Source organism: Patiria miniata, unplaced genomic scaffold (genome assembly GCF_015706575.1).
Source record: "Patiria miniata isolate m_02_andy unplaced genomic scaffold, ASM1570657v1 HiC_scaffold_20, whole genome shotgun sequence".
In the NCBI taxonomy this organism is placed as follows: domain Eukaryota; kingdom Metazoa; phylum Echinodermata; class Asteroidea; order Valvatida; family Asterinidae; genus Patiria; species Patiria miniata.
Genome location: NW_024037059.1, coordinates 13,663,195 through 13,669,009, shown reverse-complemented (window position 1 = coordinate 13,669,009; position 5,815 = coordinate 13,663,195). Strand labels below are relative to the sequence as shown.

General features: G+C 39.0%; 1 long non-coding RNA gene across 2 annotated transcripts; it reads right to left on the bottom strand.

The window, feature by feature from the left end:
* Positions 1 to 1,626: 1,626 nt before the first annotated feature.
* LOC119727172 lies at positions 1,627 to 5,815 on the bottom strand. Of its 2 annotated transcripts, none has more exons than XR_005270915.1 (3): positions 5,487 to 5,815; positions 4,588 to 4,707; positions 1,627 to 2,097 (listed from the first exon to the last, which is right to left on the bottom strand). It is a non-coding gene; the product is annotated as an uncharacterized LOC119727172 (long non-coding RNA). The 2 variants fall into 2 exon arrangements; XR_005270916.1 differs by having other exon boundaries at positions 1,628 to 2,097; positions 4,588 to 4,668.

Below are 5,815 nucleotides of genomic sequence, written 5' to 3'. Positions count from 1 at the left end.
TACTCGTGAAGAGGACTGGGGTTCCAAACTGACAAAATAATCCACAAGCAGCATATCATTCAAAAGATGAATAAAGCTACGAGAGAAAGATTAAACACAAGAAAGTTCTTGGAACTTTTGCAAAATAGGGAGAGGACCTTGCACAGCAGTGGATGAATTATAAGCCAAACTTTGCTCAAAACCTGTTATGAAGGAGAAACGGTGAAAAATGAGCAAGTCTACCACAGCCATACATCCAGGGATTAGATGATATTGCTACATTGTATGTCTTGACTGTTTAAGTTACTGGTACTCCACGTAACTCATGAAGGGCAACTTTAAAACCTTTAGATACATACATCCTTCTCACTGAGAAGGATGCACAATTAACTTTAATAAGGAAGATTGTCAGACAAACCAGGGACGTCATCTTGGAGAAGTCTCAGGAAATGGAACACTGTTGTTACATTGTAATGATAGATCCGTTTCTATCCACCATCAGACATGACGCTCTCCAGCTCAAATTGCAAGAGCAGAAACTAAAGACAGTTGAAGTGCCAAGATGCAATGGCGACATTCATTCTCACTACATCGCTTTTGTAACGTGAAGTGTAACAGTAATATATCAGGTACTATGTGAAAAAAAAACATGTCCTACTTTTGATCCTATGAATGGAATTAAACCAAAATTTCAGATCATGTAAATGGGACATGACAAATTTTATAGAGCGAGTTTCGTCAGCTTTGTGCAAGAGGGTTGGATTTAAGTGCAATACGGAAAAAAAAGGCTCTCAGAATCTGCTACTTTCGACTTAACCTCTTCCCATGTACATGTACAGCACTGGAGAGGGTGGCGGAAGGCACATGCTGTGGCCAAAAGCTTCTGAAGAAATGCAGGATCACCCCTGATGTTATTGCACGCCTCCTCAGTCGATTGGTGCAACACACAATCGAGAAGGTGTGCAATGACATCAAGGATGATCCTGCATTCCCTCAAAAGCTTTTGGCCGCAGCATGTGCCTTCCGCCTCCAGCTTATTTTTGTTTTTGTTTGTTTTTTTTTGTTTATTTATTAATAACTATTTATTTAAAGAATTAAAAATGCAATATTTACTCATTTATTTAATTAATTAATTAATTAGGCTAACTTACCAACTTGTCTAATTATTTATTTATCTATTAATAGAAGTAGTAGTAGTAGTACATGTAGTAGTGGTAGTAGTTGAAGTACAATGTACATGTATATATTAATTTGTTTATTCATTTAATTTACCTAGTACAAATGTAATTGATTTTTTTTTTTTGCTTTTGATTTGTTTGTCTAATAATTATATAATTTACCAACTTTGTTCTTGACTTAATGTAACTTATTTAACTTTTTTTTTTTGTATAGTTAAAATTTCTTTTTATATTTATTGCTTGTTGTTTTCACATATGCCATTCAGTTTGGAGAACCCCTAGACAGAAACAACGTTTCTTTTGGGCAATCCTTCGGGAGCTGAATGGTATTTTGTTTTTGTTTGTTTGTTTATGTATCTAAAGCTTTTGTTGTTTTGTGTTGTAACTTTAGTCATTTGTTTACATGTATTTGTTGATATTTTCCCGAGAAATAAAATAGTACATGTAGTAGTATAGTAGTAACATTCTGAAAGTGACTTTGTTTTTTGTTATTCTCTTTCACAAAGCTGATGGAAGTAGCTTCATATAATTTGTCATGCATTGTTTACATGATCTGAAATCTTGGTATAATTCCATTGGTAAACAACAGCTTCATTGAGGGTCAAAAGTAAAACTTTTTTTAAAATACTACCTTTGCTGAATATTATCGAAATCATCACAGCATAATCCCGTACGTTTTGGTGACTATGGGAAAATATTTGTACATGTACATGTACAATTTCAATTAAAACATTACCTGGTCCATAAATGTTTAAAACAAGACTTACCTGCCTTGGAGCAAGGAAACAGGGGATAGGGCTGAGTTACATGCACCAAACCTGAACAGAGTCATGGGCTGGGAAGGCTGCTACATCAGAACAGGAACTGGACCGGCACAGGAACTTGTATGCAGCAACATTGGAAGACTGCGCTTCAAACTAGATCGGATCTGTATTCAGTACTATAATAATAAAAAAAACGTGTTAAACGTCACAATAAAAAAATACGCATCTAGGAACCACAAAAGGGAATCTGACATGCTAAAGTATTTAATAATTTTAGAAAAGTTGAACATAGAAATTGACTGGAGTGGGGTTAAAGCAGCGTCGAAATATCAATATGTACTTGATTATTTAATAGTATTATGATGTCGATATCAATGATACAAGTGGCAATTTATCAATTATATCGAAATATCAAACAATTCCGATATTGAGGAATGATATCAAATATCGAATGAGTCAGATTACTGTCAGAATGAATCTCCCATTTGTGCTTTTACTATGTGGTTTAATAATTGCTGTGGAAAATAAAACTTGGCGGCAACTTGTGCTTGTGCCGAATTTTTTTTAAAAATCACTTAATGCCAAGCGACGTCGTTTTGTGCTCTGCATTCGCAGTCTCTCCCAATGTAAAACCTCAAAAGAATCCACCCGTTCTGAACAAACTCTCAGTGCTGAGATGTGTTTAATAATAGCAATAATAATAGTGGGTATTTATAAAGCGCAAATATTCACCTGGACCGATGCTCAAGGCGTTACATTATTAAAAAGTTAGAGTAATACATGTACATGTACATGTACAACTGGGACTTAAGATTGTTTATTTGGTGGTTTTTGTGGGGGGCTTAGAGAATTTCTATTGTCTGTTATAGTGCTCAGTCTATGGAGAGCTGAGTGCATTTTCAAAGTATTTCTTAACTGTTACTGGTACATGTGGCGCGATATTGACATTTTCTATTCTGGTGACACACAAAAGTGACTTTTTTCAATTGAATGTTGCTCTGTCCCTACAAGCCATATCATTCCTACAAATCTCCCTTCTCTCATCAAATGGCATCAAATTGGCAAAAACATTGGGCTACATCAGTTTTTCCAGAAATCTAAAAAGATTCAGAGCCCTAATCATCAGGACGACTGTCGCACACAGGCCATTCTTAGACCAAAGCTGCAATTTCCATTGGTCACTGATTTTGCTTAATACTGCCCTCTTTTGTCTTCACACCCTACAATTCAAGGAATCTAGGGAGACTCAAGAAAATGGGAATGTTTCTCAGTCCCAGGTTCATGTCTTTTAAACATTTTTGCAATGACTGACCTTTATTGAGATGATATAAAGAAAAAGTGGCATCAGGTTGTAACATTCAGTCCAAATTTAATGGCTACGCAGTCAGGGCCATATCATAAGTCTGACGCCTCATAATCCCGAACCCTCATCAGTCTGAAATGTTGGACTCATGGGCGTCGGACTTATATGAGGCATACATTCCGTCTAGCGGTCCGACCCCTCGTACATGTACATGTACGTCCGACGCCTCATAAGTCTGACAATGGACAAACGCTGTTTTGGACTTATGAGGAGTCGGACTTATGCGTCGTCGGACCTGCCATGTACCGTACAAGGTGGAAATAAATTTTATGCCTTGTAAGGCCGACGCCTCATAGGTCCGAAATTTCGGACTTGTGATGCTATCTTATGAGGCGTCGGACTTATGAGCGGACCCCACCCAGTCAAAGGGAGCTCAGGGAGGGGCAAAAGAGGACGCTATTTGGGTCATTCTGTGTCATTTCAACACGATTTTGCACTGGACCTTCACAGATTGAAACGATATTTGGTGTGATGATTGACCGATATGAGAAATCCCCACAACTAATTCTTTAAATTGGCTCAGGTCAACAAATTAATGGCCATTCCTTTGTACACTAAATTTTGTTTGTGCACAAATCAATTGCAGCTCTGGCCGCCAACGCTTATTGATCGGCTGTCGGTAATGTTCCCTTTTCTCACTGCAATTGGAGGCTGAATCTTCATCGTGGATCGTTATTTTCTTCAAGGACCTGTGTGGTGGTTATGCCGGGCAAGGTTTGGGCCGGGCGAGTCCTAAGTGGAATTAGCGTGTTATGGGGACAAATGCACATTTTCAAATTCAATTTTTATATCTGCTAGTCCATGTTGAAAATATGTGAAGAAAATAGTCATTAAATTCTTGGGAAAGAATTCCATACAAGGCCACCTTTCATATTCTTTAATTTTATTAATATGACCTGAAAAGTGCCACAAGTTTTATTTAGATCTGATGAAGAAACACTATTTTAGTGTGCACATTTTTTTTTATAATACTTTAACTTTTTCTGTAATGACCCGTAGACTATGTGCAGGAGGTCTGAGTGTTGGCCTTGTATGGAATCAATCACATGAAAGTTGTACTGTAACTGGTACTCGGCCCCATAGATTTGTGCCCCATAGATTTGTGTTCGTTTGTCTTCCAATCCCAACATGCATTCGACTAATGAAAATGTTTCCATTGACCCTCCAAAAAACACAGGGCTAGAACTTAGCAGTTAAAGCGCACACGAGTGCTTCTAATTCTAGAACTACATGTAGAGTAGAAGTAGGATTTCCCAAGCGAATGACATGTGACACATGGTTTTAATAATACATGTAGGCCTACCTTCAGTTTTGGAGTTTCAATCCGATCGATGAGACTTTGAGTGCCTTGCATTTTCTAAAGAGCAATGGCCTGGGCGGCAATCTGCAGGTACAATGTAGGGTAAGCGTGGGTATATGCGATCTGGGGGAGAATTCAACCGCCCGTTACTAATTGCAAAATAAAATGCGCCCGAGTCATTCACGAAGCTAATGATCGACTTGAAACTGACCACACAAAAAAACAAATGTGAAATTTTCGTCTGGTGCGTTGTCGTGGAAAGCAATCTCGTTGTCTTGCTTTCCGCGACAACGCAGCCGTGACGAAAACTGAACCCACTTGTGGCGCCTGAAAGCGTATTAGCGGTGTGGTACCCACATACACCGCGCGCGCAGATTGTTTTTCGATGTCATCATGTGATGCATGCATTTACATAATTAACCAAACAAAATGGACGACAGCCGTTGGAACTGGACATTTCTTTACGGACAAGCCACCGAGATCGTCAAGATTTTTCACATTTTTATTTTTTTTGTGGTCTGTTTCAAGTCGATCAGTAGCTTCGTGAATGACTGCTGAATGTATGAGGTATGTAAATGAAATCTGCAGTGGGATATTAGAGGTGAAAAGGGACAATTTTTGGGAGGCCATTCCGGAAGGGTCTCTTGCTACCACACTCCAACTCCCTAGTTATGTCTCCGGCGCTACATGTGAATGAATACATGGAATATGAGCATGTCAGCTGGAGTTACTCAAGCTACATGTAGTCATGTCAACCAGGTAAAATAAAGGCAAGTGCTTAGCCTTAATCTTATGCTACAAAAAAATTGTCATCCATTTGGAGTTTGAGTTTCTTCCCCCTATTTTAAAATTTAATGGACCAAATTTCCCTTATCCAGTCGAATACTCCCGGCCTCTCTTACCAGCAGCACCAGCAGGTCAGCATATCGTCTTGAACACGTGGGCCCGTACGCGTCTCGGACCCGAGTCGGGCGAGTGTCACTTGACAGCTCCATGGGGCAATGAATGCCAATTGTTTTCTCGACATTAACGAAACTGACACTACCAGTTAGTTGGACAGAAACATCAACAGGCATGTAAACACATCAGCAAATCTCATTCTTTCCGTATCTTCTAGCTCTAACGTTAATTTAGGAACGCGACAAATATAGACGACGTTCCCCGACGCTCGCTCCACAAACTTTCCACACGTGCACGCTAGTAAAATTTTACGCAGCTGTAACTTGCAACA